This window comes from Oryza glaberrima, chromosome 9 (genome assembly GCF_000147395.1).
Source record: "Oryza glaberrima chromosome 9, OglaRS2, whole genome shotgun sequence".
NCBI classification, from domain to species: Eukaryota; Viridiplantae; Streptophyta; class Magnoliopsida; order Poales; family Poaceae; genus Oryza; species Oryza glaberrima.
In genome coordinates this window covers 8,301,417-8,318,726 of record NC_068334.1, presented here as the reverse complement: position 1 = coordinate 8,318,726, position 17,310 = coordinate 8,301,417, and positions in this window count along the sequence as shown.

Sequence of the window (17,310 nt, the reverse complement as noted above, 5' to 3'; positions counted from 1 at the left end):
TCTTGCTAACGCAACTTAGATTATAGTATGCATTTATTATACAAATTTCACGTGGAACTGCTTAATTTTATGATATAATAGTATAGAATTACTTGGTGAGCACATTTTGTTGTACTGTGTGTATATAAAGAAACGGGTCAATCGAGGACTTTTTTTGTCTGTATTTAACCCAATATGGCGAAATCTTGAACATAAAGCCATGGTTTAGGTTGTTTAGTATCTTGGTCCACCCTTGTGTATACGCTAGCATTTTCTTCTAGACATATTTAATTTATTTTTTAAAACCGCAAACCTCTCGATCTTTCTAAGGAAAAAAGTCTGATAATACTTTTATGCAATGGGAGACCCGATCAAATACCCTTAGCTCACACTACACACCACCAACTGCCCTAATTCTTGAACGTTCTGATGCATATGTCCTCCTCTACGATTCCATTTTCCCTACTAATATGTTTTAGTGTCTCACCCTCTATGATCTCTTACTCCTCCCTCTCTGTAGAAACATGCGACCGTCAAATTCTCCAAACACTTTTGTTAATCTTTCAGCGATGTTTAGGGACATATAAGAGAAGGGACAATTGCATTCTTACCTTGTTTTCAACTCCAATACGATGATTTTACCCCTTCTTTTCCAACCTTGTGATTTGCCATAATTTCTTTTATTAAAAGATAAAGCTTGCATTTTCCCCTCATTCTATTAAGAGAACTTTTCTCAGGCCTTTTGTGATTTTGCCACTAATTTCACATCAAGAATTCTTACTTGAATTTCACATATTTAGTTAAAAATATGGGCAAGAAAAAACTTGGCATGAGATACGGGTAGATTAGACTAAGATCCTGCTCCTAATTTGTTAGATTTAGTTTTCACATGGAAATAAACATAATTGCCCAACGAACATCTGGCATTCATGTAACATCCTAGAATGAGCGGCTGCGATCAAACCAAGAGAGTGGTGAAGTAAAGAGTTAAGGGCAACGTGTAAAAGACTAAGGTGATGTGCTCGAAAGTACTGCTAGATCGAGCTTATGCTCCAGCGCACACAACAAGCATGCTTGCAGATCATGCCATGCTGAATCCTGTCGCCTACCAAGCCTAGCTTATCGATGAGACGATGAACAGATACATTAGGACTCGACATTTTTTTCAGTACTCAATTTTAGTACTTTCCATTGTGTGTTGTAATATCCTGCAATGCTTGGTAGCTACCTTGAACCATCCTACGTCTAATATCCAGTTCAGGGAATGCATGCTTTGCTCAGTTAAAGTGATCTCTAGTCCTGCCTCCTGCATCTATTAAGTAGGCTCTTATAATTGTCAAAGATATTGCCTTTAAACCTATTCTTATTTGGGTGATTTTTTCCTTTCACAATTTCGTAGTATTACTATACAGATATACTTACAATGTACTTGTTGTAGGATTGAACACTAGCAACCAAGTCTACCAGAAGAGGAGGGGAGTGTGGGTGAATGGTAGGAACACCAAAAACCAAAATATTTAGCGGAAATAAAAGTTATCGAGATCCGGTCAGACTAACATGTTCACACCGGTCTGACTGCACCTTTGCTGCCGGTTTGACCGGTGTTGTCTAGCCGATTTGACCAGTACATTGGTCGCTGTCGCAACCTCTTGATGCCGCCGGTCTGACCGTTGCCTCACCACCGATTGGACCACCTGCATGTCGCCGGTTGGACCGCCCGCTGGTTAGACCGTTCGTTAGATACCGGTTTGACCGTCGAGATCCAAAAAACACATCTCGATGAAACTCTTGAAAGTATATCTAATTTATTCCATCAAGTTGAGTTCTCTCTTAACTAGAATTAAAAGCTCGAAGAAAACCCTAACTTTTGTCCCAAAAAAATCATTATACCCAATAAGTCTAGCCACAACCCTTCTACTATTTATACCTAAAACATTCATGCCCCTAACCATGAATCCTACTAGAACTGGAACTGCTAATCACATAGGAAACCCAACAAACGAGGGAAACAACTTAACATCCCCATACAACTTCACATTTCAATCTTTCCAAACTTGGACTCAAATCCAAATTTGACTTCACTTTCTATTTGCACACAACACCACATGTATACTATATGGAAAGATTCACCTCCACGTGTATTGTTGTCTAGCCTGAGCATCCCCGCGTGATATTTTTGACTCTTTGGACCTCAACTTCTCCTAAGCCTAGTCCCGATCCATCACCAGCTATAATCTCATGGTCTCAAGCAACACCAGCACACGAATAACAAAGAAACTCCATATTCAAGTACAATATCGCACCAACTTGACTCAATCAACACACAATAGTATCACATACGAATAGAAATCATCTAAAAGTCATAAACATGAAGCAATCTAGAAATTCCACGAAATCAACCCGAAACCAACTCCCTCCTGGAGTCTGCCGGTCTTACCGGCGACACCCGCCCAGTCTAACCGACCACCAGAGCTAACAACCGAAAACACTATTCATCGTATTTTCACAAACACTTACATTTGAAAATTGTTCATCACATAGATAAATTATCACCTGTTCAGACCGTTGAGCCACCTGCTCAGACCAGCCACATATACCTATAGTCTGACTGGCCACCCAGAGCCAACAACTTCCGAAAACACTATTTACCGTATTTTCAACCAACACTTACATTTGACAAATGTTCATCACTTCGAATTAAATCATCACATGATTTTGCACTTGCTACTATATTTAAAGTTGAAAACATACATGTAGTATGTTTAAATTCACAGGATATTATTTATATCACTATCCTCTCCTAGTGACATGACGCTGTGTAGGTGCGTGAGTATATTAAAGCACAATGCTTACACGCTAGCACGAAAAACATTTGCGTTTTCCATTACACGCTAGCACATAACTGCTGGTTCCTTGTGTATCGGTAGTGATTGGTAATCACTGCTATTTCATTGGCTGTAGCTCTTGAGCAGAGACCGAAATGTTTCATTCCATTATCTAAAAAAAATCACTGTTATTTCATAATGGTTTCCGGCCCAAACAATGTTGTGAATCGGCAGTGATGTTGTTGTGTTGAGCATCAGTACCGATTAAAAAACCCACAGCGGGGCCGTCTTACGAGTGGTGCTAAATTATATACTACTGGATCTACATGTTATAGACACATGAGGACCCACATGTTATAGATAACGAGTGGCAAATAATTAATTGACACATCTTAAAAGTGGCAAGAAGTGATATGTCCCTCAATTTTGCGATCTTTTTTTTACTTTTTTTACCTTTTTCATTTTTAATTTTTAGAAATAAATTGGAATAATTTTTTTTAAAAATAAACCTTTTAGAATCTGAACCTTTCAGTCACACCAACTGGGCTAGTGTGGCAAAACAACAATGTTATACCAGTCTGAATAGCGTGGCAACTTTATTTCCCATGTCAATCTGCTGGCGTTGCAACCTTCGTTGTGGGTGAGGTGACAGTATTATTTTGTGACAGGGTGACGTCGCTAAAAGATTTAGATTTTAAAAATAAGTTTTAGAATGGTTTAAATAAAACAATCAAAAAGTACAAAATTAATAATGGTTTAAATGAAACAATCAAAAAGTCCAAAATTAATAAAAATTCAATTTTGTATGTCTTTATACCACACAAATCTCACATATAAAATGATGCGCGTCGTACATTTTGGTGATTCCACTGTTCTGACAAATGTTCTGGAAATGGTTAGCTTTTGATGTTCTCAAAATATTTTGTGAACTAGTTGTCACTTTATCAGTGTTAACGATTTTTTTTAAAAAAAGACAAATAACTCAATCTTGCAGCGGCTCTTTACCGCCGCCAAACAACATTACAATCATGTGCTCTTACTAACCATGTAGCGCAATAATAATGCAGCTTTTGTTGTTCTCAAAAGAGAACCTTGTTGGCACTTGTTAATTTGGTACCCTAGGCTTCCATAGGAAAATGACAAATCATTATCTAAAAAAAAGAAAATGACAAATCAGCAGATGAGCAGATGAACTTCTCCAAGAGCTGTGTAGTTGACATAGTATTATTATAAATTCTGGCATATTCTGAGAACTACTTTGTTCTTCGGGTAGATGACATATGAATGACAAAATGATTTGCATGGGATTTAATCTATTTTGCAGATGTCATCTGCATAAAAGGGCAAGAGATGGCCATAGCATATCCTGCTATTCTGGAAGCAGTTTCGTTATTTTATCTTCATGCCCTGTTCATTGGGCTGAACAACTTGCTAGCTCCTTTTATGTTGGGAAGGAATTATTTTGTGAACCCCTGTCAAATAAAAATAGTATGCCGGTTGTGTAAACTACTGGATTAGAGCTATCTTTACTTGAGATAAAACTTAGAGCAATTTTACGGTCCTTGAGGAGATACCATGAGGAACCATTTTTTCTATTATATATTTGGTATCTCTTGGTACCTAGGTACTACGAGGTACCAGATTTTACACTAAATTTTTGGTACCTCATGGTACCTCCTCAAGAACCGTAGAATTGCTTATTGCTCTAAAACTTAGTAGTACTCAGGACAACCTCGATGTACGTTCCGCGACAACTATCATGTCACTATCAGCAAGAGCACCTTGCCGGCATGGTTTAATCTCACACCTGCCACAGCTGTGGGGACGAGGATGACCCACCATGACGAATATCATCTTGGCTTTGCTAAAACTGAATGAAAGAAACATTTGCACTAGAAAATAGGCCCAATCTTCAGCGGGTTCATATCATTTGCTGTGTAACAGATCAAGTATTTTCAGCTCAATCAGTCACAGCTGTTCATAACTTCTCATAGGCATTCGGCAATTTAGTAGCAAGCTTGCTGAGCAGGTTCTCGATGTCTCCTAGGCTTATACTCCCTCCGTTTTAAAATGTTTGACACCGTTGACTTTTTAACACATGTTTGACCGTTTGTCTTATTCAAAAAAATTTATGAAATATATAAAACTATATGTGTACATGAAAGTATATTTAACAATGAATCAAATGATATGAAAAGAATAAATAATTACTTAAATTTTTTGAATAAGACGAATGGTCAAACACGTACTAAGAAGTCAACGGTGTCAAATATTTTGAAACGGAGGGAGTAATAGATAGAGTAGGCTGTGTTGACCATGTCTAAGTTAGTCCTAGCTCTTGCCATACTTCTTCCTACTAATATCTTTCCATTCAAGTTGAAAAATTAATCTCATTAACTTATTAACACACACAGATTCTCCTATAATGTAGTTCTCCTCTTTTACCAATGTTCGTGCACAAGGACGATAATGCGAGGAGGTTAGATCCACTGTGCATGTAACATCCTAGAATGCGGCTGTGATTAGAACGAATGTGTGGTGAATTGATGGACTAAGGGCTGTGATTAGAATGAATGCGTGATGCCCTCAAAGAGTTAGTACTCAGTATCTTAACTCCGTTTTATATCAGCATTGCATTTTTCGTCAAGGCCAACACACACTCTTATTCCCATCTACAACAAGTTTAACTCCTTGCTCTGTGCAACAAACTATCTATCATATGGTTATTACTTGAGATAAGAGTGTACTTAGTAGTACACAGGATAACCTCGATACGTTCCACGATAGCTATCATGCCACTGTCAGCAACAGCACCTTGCTGGTATGGTTTAATCTCACACCTGCCGCAGCTGCGGGATGAGGACGATCCACAACGACGAACATCATCTCGGCTTTACTAAAACAGAGGAAGAGACACTTGGGACTAGAAAATAGGCCATCTTCAGCAGGTTCATATCAACTTCCATGCAGCATATGAAGTACTTCCTGCTCAATCAGTCACAGTTGTTCATAACTTCATACAGGCATTCGGCAGTTTAGTACTAGCAAGCTTACTGAGCAGGTTCTCGATGTCTCCTAGGCCTATCATAGATAGAGTAGGCTGTGTTGACCATGTCTAATTAAGTCCTAGCTCTTGCCATACTTCCCATTTACTCCTTATTACTCCCTCCATTCCTAATTGATCTACATATTACCTGTGTGCACCAAGGCCAAGAAAATACAATAACTCTCTCATGCTACATTTACTTTAGCAATAAACTTGATGCATGCACAATCCCCACTATTTTCTAGCCAATAACAAATCAAAGCACTTTTATGCATGGATGCATGCATCAATGCTCATTTATCCAATGCACAAATAACGAATAGACATAATAAATAAACACAAATATGAAGATCATTTAGGAATATTTTAAAAAAAATAATATGTAGATCAATTAGAAATGGAGGGAGTAACACACACCGATTCTCCTATAATGTAGTTCTCTTTTACCAATTTTCGTGCACATGGGCGATAATGCGAGAAGGTTAGGTCAATTATTCATGTAACATCCTAGAATGCAAGGCTGTGATTATTACGAATGTTTGGTAAATTGATGATCTAAGGCCATCGTGTCAAAGAGTGGCGTGATGCCCTCAAAGAGTTGCTGGAGCTCCTACTCTAGAACACGTAGGGGAAATGCTAGCAGAGCATGCCATGTTGAATCCTGTCGCCTACCAAGCCTAACTTCTCTACGAGGAAATACATTAGGATTTTAGTTTTTTTAGCAATCGATCTCAGTATTGGCTTTTTTTTTAGCAAGGCTCGCTAGCTATAAGCTCCGGGAACGCAAGCTTTAGTCATTTAAACAATTTAATCTCTAGTCCCACGCCACCATCCTGCAGCTATTCAGTAGGCTCTCATAATTGTTGATGATGTTGCCTTCATAGCTATATATATTATATGTTTTTTACCGTCCAACACTGTGCAGTGGTACCAACTCTCAACCGTTGGTATAACCGGATCCAACGACTAGCGGAGGTATCACGATACCACTTGATCTTTGAGATGGTACCGCATAACTGAAGAAAAGTGGGAGGGTAAGAATATATTTTCGTGTTGGATGGATGGATTGGCTGTAGGAATGGATGATGTGTTCTTACTTTCTCGTCGGTTCACATACATTATTCCCCAACAGGGTTATCCGGCTAGGGCAGATTTATGCTGAGCGCAATAGCTTGCAGGGTGACACCGTACACCGCCGATGACACATCACTGGACCTGGCAGGGTGTTGTGCGCTTCGTCCCCTCCTTTGGTCACTCGATCTCTGCCACACACTACCGAGCTGCTGCAGGAGGATGCCCCATCGAGGGAGATAGGGGATGCTGCCACCACTATCTGACAGGGTCACCAGGCTTGTGTCGCCGTTGTCCTTTGAGAGCTCACCCTGCTGCCACTGGCTTTGAGGTGGAGGGAAGGGTAGCAGCGTTAACGCCGATTAGGGACGAGGTTAGCAATACCAAAGCGAAATCCGGGAGCAGGGTGCTTCGCCTATTTCATCGCTGATTTCGAGGGGAAAGTCGGTAGCTCATTATTCAGTCAGCATGTTTTGATTATAGTCCACAGGCAAATAGAACCTCAGGAACTTCGGGGGGAAAAGAGAACCCGGTCGAAATACATTCGCTATAAAAGAAATTATTTGCTAAAATTTGAACTAACCAAATCTTGAATCATTGTCCCATAAAGTGAACGCCTATAACGAAAATCAGCCAGCATTTGTTGGACTAGGAGATAATCCGTGAAAAAGATCAAAACTAGCGCACTCACAACAGATGTGTGATGAAGTGGTGTACTAAGAGCATCGTGAAAAAAATAGCATGATGCAGGCACAGAGTTGATGGAGCTCATGCTGCACGATGTAGGATTGAACACAAGAACCTGGCCTACCAGAGGAGGACAAATGATAGTAACAATAAAAACCAAAACTTTTAGCAGAAATAAAAATTACCCTCAAATTTGACAAAGTTCTCAGCGTAGCCGGTCTGACCGCCATGTCCACACCGGTTTGACCACAACCTCAATGCGTTCTGTGACAACTACCATGTCACTGTCCTACAACACCTTGCCAGCACGAATTAATCCTACACCTGCCGCAGCTGCGGTAAAGGATGTCCACAATGAACATCTTCTTGGCTTTACTAAAAATGAATGAAAAAGACATTTGGGACTATAAAATAGGATCAATCTTGTTCACAATAGGTCCATAAACTTACTATAAAGATATCTCTGTCAAAACTGAAACAGGAGAATTCAACTTTTTTCTCAAAACTGAAGAACTTTTCCTCAACATTGAACCCTCCCATGCTTCAACCTCTTGAGCCTGTTCACGCAACTGTTGTGCCTCGGGTGTGTTCTTTTCATGAAGTTGGGAACTTCTTCCCTCCACACGCAAAACGGGGTGGTTCATTAGCACATGATTAATAAAATTATTAGTTAAAAACTTAAAATATAGATTACTATGATTATTTAAAACAGCTTTCATACAAATTTTTTTTTTCAAAAAAACATACTCCCTCCATTCCAAAATATAAGGCACAACCACCCTTAACCCAAAGACCATGAAACAATTATTATCATCTTGTAGTTTGAATCATCCTAATAAATATAATGCATGCGTCCAATAGAGTTAGAGAATGTGAGAATGAAGGATTTAAAAAGTAGTAATTTAATAGAGAATATCTCATAGTTAATGGCATGTAAAAAAAATGGTTGTGTCTTATATTATGGAATGGAGGGAGTACCATTTAGCAGTCTAGGAAATGTGCATGCAGAAAACGAGGGAGTAGCACTCGGAAAGGCTAATGGACGGGTAATCGCTCCCCCACCCGCCCACCCTCTCCCCTATACTACTAGATGTACTCCTCTCTCTTCTCCCCCTTCCTCCTCCCCTTCTCCTCTTTCTACTACAGTAGACCACACAATTTTTTTAAAAAAACAAAAATTAGAAAAATTTATGTATAGAAATACTATATATAAAAAATTTGAATTTAAATTCAAATTTGAATCGGGTATGTAAACTTTTGACTTATAAACTTTGGGTCTATAAACTTTAGATGTATAGAAATACTATATATAGAAAACATTTGAATTCAAATTCAAATTTGAATCAGATATAATTCAAATTTAAATTTGAATCGGGTCTATAAACTTTAGGTCTATAAACTTTAGATGTATAGAAATACTATATATGAAAAATATTTCAATTCAAATTCAAATTTGAATCGGATATTTGAATTCAAATTCAAATTTGAAACGGGTATATAAGCTTTTGACTTATAAACTTTAGGTCTATAAACTTTAGGTGTATAAACTTTAGATGTACAGAAATACTATATATAAAAAAATATTTGAATTCAAATTCAAATTTGAATCGGATATATAAACTTTTGACTTATAAACTTTTGGTCAGATGTGTAAACTTTAGGTGTATAAACTTTAGGTGTATAAATTTACTAAAATAGGAAAAGTAATGCGGTGCCAAAAAGGAAACCAGGTGGAGGGAGAGAGGGGGGGAGGTGGGGAGCGAATCTGATCGCTACCCCATCCCCACGGCAATCGATCGCCTATTAGGCGTACCCAGTAGCACTTGGCAAAGTGGGGGGAAGAACATAGCTGAAGTATTGTTAGCTAAAACAGTAGCAGCTGTTCATATCTTCTCCGGTACTTTGTACTGCTAGTATTATATTAGCAATAGTACCGATCTGAGGAGTTGGTTTATATGATCATATTACTACTTTAATAACTTTATGATTAGGGTAATTTTATCATTTAGCCTTTTTTTTTTTTCCTTGCGTTACTCAGGTCCATCGGTCGATGACAGCGAATTCTTCCGCCGCTGCCATCCGTTCGACCGTTCCCCGTTGCCTCCTCCTCTCCATTCGTTATCGTCAGAATCGTTTAATTTGTCGATGGTTTCGTCGTCACGCGAGGTCCACAAGCGCCCTCTGCTTGTGGCCGATTGCGGCGGTGGCGACCACTCCGGCAGCAACGCCGAGGATGGCTTTGGTCCGGCCGCACACATCGTTGCCGCACTAATGCAGCAATCTACGAAAAATTTACCGATGTTAAACGCAATTTGTAATGTCACAAGTATGTCTGCTTCACTGCCAGAAGAATCAAAAGATTGGGCTAACTAATCAGAGCACCATATAACAGAAATACAGAATTCGGGGTCTCAGTAAAGCTCATTTTGTTCTGCTCCTTTGCAAGCTGAAGTCTGGGGACGAAGAGGTACGAAGGCATCGGCGTCTTATACAGATGGACTGAATCGGCGCTGTAGTCGTCCGGAGGAGAAGCGCATGAGACGGCTGCGGTGGTGTGGGCGATGGAGGTAGCGCCTAGAGCAGAACGCCATAATGGCCCACAAGTGCTAGGGATTCCAATAATCGGCAAAACTATACAGTTTTACCATTCCATGCTGATATTTTTATGGACGATTATATCCTTTTTGTTTCTACTACCATTAATTAATTAAGATGGTAGCATAAAGCTATCTAGCCCCTTCGAGAGAAATAGATCTATGGTTTAGATTAATTTCTATTACCAGTAGATCGGAACACCGTAGAGAATCTCTCATAACTTAGTAGCAAGCATACTGAGCAGGTTCTCGATGTCTCTAGATAGAGTAGGCTGTATTGACCATATCTAAGTCTGGGCTCTTTCCATACTTCCTTATATTATCGTGAACTTTTGCTCTGGCTATTTAAATCAATTTGTGGATCAAGCAATTGTTCACCACATGATCATAACTGCAATTGAGAGAGCACTTTGTATCTGTCTGCAATTTGTATATTTTTGTTTACCTTTTACAAGGACTTCTGCACATGTTCTCAAATGGATTCAGCACCGCACCAGGAAACATTTAAATAGGATTAGAACATTTGGGCCGTGACAAATGTATGAAGCATGAGTTTGTCGTAGATGGAAACAGGAAGCAGCCTCTCCTTGGGTTGTCCTCGCACGGGCAGCTCGGCGGAAAACCCTATCCACTACCGCTGCCCACGGAGGCAATTCTGCCTTATATTTCAGAGGAGGGATTTTCACAGGGTATAACATCCTTCTGTTACCTTTCATTTTGTTAAAAATGTCAGTCGCAATATTATTGCGTTGTCTCAACGGTGATGCTTATTTTACCTTAAGCATGCTGATGGTTATATTTAGTTTTATCACTAGATCGCTTCACATTGTGCATGTCATGTTTATTATATTAATATTTTAGATTAAAATATGCCGATTTATAGTCATATTTCCAACAGTATGGTAAGCTGGTAGCCTCATGGGCGCTTGCTGATGAGTGAAGGTTGGGGTCCGACACTGCTATGGCCGGATTCAGTGCTCCCACGGTTGGATCGGGCCGCGCGGTCTGGCGGGCTGCAGCAGGAGGCCGGCTCTGCGAGCTGCAATAGGAGGCCAACAAGGGCGCGACATGACTGGCGGCGGCTGGAGGCTGACGCGGGCCGGGCAATGGCCAGATCTGGTCAGTGCGGTCAGATCCATCCCCTCCTAGCCACTAAGCATGGCAGGAGCTAGGAGCTTGCTGACGGTGTGTGTGCGATGTTTCATGTGGAGGCATGCGGAGGCTGGACGGTGGGGGTCATCGGTACAATATTGTCTAGGCCGGCCATCCTCCGTCAGCACATGTGTAAACCTAGCCTGATCTTGCAGGCAATGACGACGCTTTAGTCATCGTTTCCCTCTTGGGGGTGTTATCGAGTCATCTCTCTCCCTCTGGTAGGGCCGCCGGGCTAAAACCATGTGTTGGTTCTCCCAAGGACCTCGACAGACGGCAGCAGCAATGCTCACCGTTGCTCTTCTCCTTAGAGACATCGTCTTGGAGGCCCTCTTGCTAAAAGTTTTCTTAGGCAGCTAGTGCGAGCTCTCTCTTGATGTTTTATCCTCTCGGGGAAACACTCTAGCTAATGCAAGTTGGTCATATTGGTGGGCCTAGCAGGGCAGAGCGGATCCTTCTATTTCACCCTCTTCCCCTGAATGAGAGTTGAGTTCAGTGCTCGGTTGCCAGGGCTTGGTTTCAGGCGGTTTCAGTTGTAACTTCCTTGTTGGTCTAGCGGCGGCCGGTTACGCTTAGCGGCGGCTGATTCGGTGCGAGCCTTCTCATTGGCTCTATGTTGGAGCTATCGGTGTGTTGTGGTTAGAGTTTTCTTTATTTTTTCTTTGTATTTTTTCCTACTTTATTGATGGAATAATTGCATGCTAATAGTTCAAAAAAGAGTTTGCCTTCGATCAGTTTTTCGGATACCAACAAAAAAAACATGTAATTTGGTCCGAGCCTTTGTACCTCTTACTTATGAACGTTGCTCAACATGTTTTCACAATATTATGTCCAATGGAAGGCATTGTTCATGCGAAACACTGATTCCAACAATAACTCGATCTTGTGAAATACGAGTTCTTCGGCCGGCTCATGATACACATGAAAATCCTTACGACAGACAAACTACACATTTAGGGATGGAATAACAGCGAGATTTGCCCCCTCTATGGTTTAGAACCTGAGACTTCTCATGACCTCCTCATGGAGTGTTCCTTTGCAAATGTGGAACAAACTTAGACGTACTCCACATGCCTTCCCCCTCCCTTTTCTCAGGAAACATGTTAGGTTGGTGGGAAACTTGCAGAAAAGAAATGATAAAGGACCAAAGGAGCAATTTCGATGGCCTTTTAATCTACACGGCTTGGGGCATCTGGCTACAAAGGAATGGTAGAATCTTTAATGGGAAGTACAGTACTGTGTCTCAGGTTTTTGATTCCATCATAGACATGTGCAAAGAGTTCGATGAAGCCCATGTTTATTTGATGAGTCTACAACGCATTCTGCTGTTAGTTGCTTTGCATTTCCTAAAACTCTTGTGCCTTTATTAGAGGTAGTCTTCCCCTTTCCTTTGTCCTAAAGAAGAATTAGGACCTCTCCATTCTTCCTAGAGGTTCTTCTAAGGGACCGTTCATAGCCTTGAGGCCATATGCTGTAAAAATTGTGTTTTCTCCCCCTACTTAACTGAAATTGGCAGAGCTCCTGCCCTTTTCCCACAAAGAAAAAAAAGAGGAAAAATGTAAAATTCCAGAACAGAGTTGTTACGTGGCACAAAGAAACATGAGCAAAACACTAGCCAGATTGTCAATGATTTAGTGTAGCATGAATGAGAAAGGAAAAAAGAGGAGGAAAAGAGAAACATGTCGATCATTCCTAACATGTACATATACATTATACAATAGTAAACCTTTTTTACGAAGGGAAAATTTTTTCTTCATCTCAGAAAATTTACTGTAAGACCACTTCTGACCTCTTCATAGCTAGGACACCAACATCCTATAATTATTAAGGCCCTGTTTATATCCCCTGGCACAATTTTACACCCTATCACATCAAATATTTGGACTCATGCATAGAGTATTAAATATAGACGAAAAAAATAGCTAATTACACAGATTGCGTGTAAATTGCGAGACGAATATTTTAAGCCTAATTGCGCCATGATTTGACAATGTGGTGCTAAAGTAAACATTTGCTAATGACGAATTAATTAGGCTTAAAACATTTGCTAATGATTTGACAATATGGTGCTAAAGCCTCTTACCTAGAAACTAGGACAAGAACTTCCACTGCTCTGAGGATTTAATACACAGTTAACAAGTTGCTGTAACCACAAGTTACTTTTCTTTTTTCTCAAAATGGCAGTCAAATTCGTGAAAAATGTTCTTATTTCAGGAAGAGAGGAAGACCACTCCTGGTTCTGTTACCTGGAACGTTAGGAGTAAACGTTCTTACAGCCAGCCAAATAACATAAAATCGCAATTTTCACTCCCTTTCTGTGACACCATCCCATCACATGGAGTTAAATAGACCACTAAGCAGTTTGAGAGAACAAAATGCAAACCAGAATAACTGTTTAACTAATGACAGCTTCAACATATTCGGACTCAAAATGAGATAGCTCCAGGTGATAAAACAAAATAAAACTAATTTGGTTACTCTCAAAAACTTCAGGCATGACATCCCCTTCCACTTTTTTTTTCCTACATTGAATCCTTCTTTCCATGGTTCATCTTCCACATGTTTTGGCTGCTGCACCGCCTACTGATATCTTCGTGAAATATGGTAAACTAACAGAAACATGCTAATAAAAACTAGCATGATCTGTTCAAAGGGTTATATGGGAGTCTATGTTCTGCTAACATACAAGCTGATGCAGCATACTTTATCATATCCTGTCTCCTCCCAAGCCTAAGCCTTCTCTGCAAGAAATTAACCACTGTAAGCAAAGACACACTAGCTAGACACGCTATACTAAAACATTTTTTTTTTCATTCTGTGCTGAAGCATAGGTGTAACCTTGTAGTTTGCTTGCACCAATTCAGGGGATGCAACAATGGCTGCCAACATTATTTAAAGAAGAGTCTGTTGGGCCCTCTTCCTGAAACAGTTTATTTGGTACAGTACAAATTGTTGTGTGGCGGAAGTGTCTGTTTGGTTACGATGAATTGGTGTTCCTCTGTTTTCTTAATGATTATTTTCATGTATTTCACAAATCCTAAGTATTACCTGTATGTTCAAATAAATGACATCGTCACTATTACTTCCATTATTTACATATGTTATTGAGTTTGTGCCGCATGCAATCTCGGTTGAATTGTATGTAGTTTGCGCCATTTTGATACATGGTGTCGGAGAAGTGGGAACCAGGGTTACCGTTCCTCTGCTGCTCAGGGCATGATGGAGGTTAATGCGGGCATCTCTTGGCCCATCTACCTTGAGATGGTTGTTGGCCGCCCACACAATGGCCTAACTAATTGGGGCTGCCCCTGTTTCTGCTTTGTGCCCTAGGTCAACAACAGCACAGAACTTATCTTTCCTTCAGCCAAACAGGACGAGACTCTGAGCTGGAGTCCCAAATCTTATACCTATCGTAGTAGTTAATGATAGTAGATATGAATCATCCCTATGTAAGTGTGGGCTGGTTTACAACGGGACGGTGTCGCCGTTTTTTCTTGGAGTGCCATCATGAGTCTTGGAAAGGCGGCGACATGGCTAGTTGATTGGTCGTACAACGGCATCTCCATGGACGGGCCCCACCTAGTCTATGTAACTGGCTTGTAGGCCTTGTATCTCATGGTGTATCTGTGTCCAGTGGCGGAGGCAGTGTGGAGGCTAAAATAGACTTTGTTTGAGATGGTTAGAAGGCCCAAAAGGCTGAGGAGCCCATACTATAATTTTGTCCTGGCTCTGCCACTATCCGTGTCATCCCTCTCTGTGCCACCTATGAACAGAAGAAGTGAGAAGGTGGAAAAGGCTTTCTCCGTCCCCTGCTTACGTAGCTGGCTAGGATTTTAAGGGCCAACAATAAGTCTTTCCAGTTGGGCCATGACGAGACTTGTGCTGCGCACTCTTGTAACAGTGGGACCTGCATGTAAGTAGCTGGCGTTTGTGGTATCCGTTTGTAGCTATAAAAAAGGCGGACCAAGACCATATGGAAAAGGGGTTGGATTCTTTGAAGGCTGACTACAACATCCAGAAGCACCGTTGCTGACTTAAACATTCGGAAGCACTCTTATTGACAACAACATCGAGAAAGAGTCCATATTGTTAGCCTCTCCTGGAAATCGTGAGAGTAGTAACCAGAACCAAGAGAGAACACATCCACACCTCGTAATCCTTGATAATCTCCACACCTTGTAATCCTCGATAATCTTAGATATAGTCAAGAACACAGCAGCAGGGTGTTATGCTTCCTCACGGTCCGAACCTATTTACATCGTTTGGCTTTTTGCATTTATTGTATTTGCTGGTAACGGACCTCGAGCACCCGCACCCTAGCCAAATCTCCAGGGGAAGGGGCACCGTATTTCCCCGCTTAAGGACCTCGGGCTCTGACACATGGTGAGAGAGAAGATTTTCTCGACTTCAATTCCACCACATCTCACATCCAAGCAGAAACATTGGTTTGTTTGGATGAGGATTCATTTTTTTTTAACGAAAGATAAGAATTCGTGTGTTCATCAAAAGAAATATAGGATGTAATAAGGAAATGATTTGTCACTTGCCAAATAAAATGTTGTACTCCTGATTTTCTCCTTAAAATCAATTGGTTGCACGATAAAAGCCATGCTGAGCTAGACGCTAGACATTAACGTTACTAAGATCTCCACTAACGCTCGCACATTCAGCAAATTAATTTAGCATTCACTACTATTATAAGTTTATAACGAGGCGTTAGCTAGACACCATTAGTATTTTCAGTAAGATGGCCAGTACTTGCTTAAATCCACACACCTGTGATATATCACGGGAGAGAACAACTTTTTTCATTGTTCTTTCAATCTCTCTTAGAAGAAATCTTCTCTCAAATATCTATTTTTTTCTTCTTGAAATGGAGAATATATTTCGTTATTCAATACCTCAGTCTCAACATAAAAAGTTAATCCCTTCTATTCTGACCAAACGTACAAAACTAATTCTTGCACATGCATGGTAGCCGTGTATCCTATCTTCATGTTATCTAGAACCCTATTAGCTTCTTTGCTTGGACAGTCGAACACAATGACATATATTAAGAAAATGAAAGCATCCGGCTTCTGTGTAACTAGTAGTTCCTCTACCGGCGTACGTGCTTTGTCTGTAGTTCTTGAATAAATGGAAATTAAAGAAGACCACTTGTGCTTGATAGTACTACTGTTGGTGTGTAAGGGGCTGGGATAAGCACGATGAACCCTAAAAAAAAAGAGAGAAATTACAGAATAAAATGCAAACCTCATATCAGCACGGTAAAAAAAAAAGGAAAAACATGTTAAACACTGACGAGTATGAACACACGAAAAAGAATATGATGTGAATAATACCTGTCTTTCACTAGAAAAGCACGCGATTTGGATTTCTCCGTAATAGCCAATCATCAACATATAATGTGCTAGTTCCTGAGGCCTCTCAAGTCTATGATGTAAGAGTTGCAAATGATATATATATGGTTGTTCTGTCCAATGTTGTATGTGACAAAGATATGACTATATATGAGTAATTCCGGAGACCTATTTGTAGTGCCTATTTTGTACGATGCTGTTGTGGGATTACTCCCACATGCCAAGACAGAGAGTTTATATAGGCTTGGACTTACATACAAACCTACATGGTTATTATTTTAGCTAATGAAATTAACTTCTAGCCTTTTCTTCTAATTAGAGATGCATACATCCATTACACAAAAAATGTTAAAAACGAAAGTGGCAAAAAGAAAAATACATGAAAAGTTGGCCTAGAAATAAAACCACCTTCTGTTGCCAAATCATAACCACTTACGAGAACCTATTGAGTACGACATACAGACAACAATGAGTTGGTGAAGCAATAGTCGTAGCAACACCCTCTAGAAAGGATGCAACTCGCATCACCGTCACCAAATCCAACCAATCAATGTTATATCAAAAGGGTTTCAAGTTGGATTGCAAGCAAAGTTTCT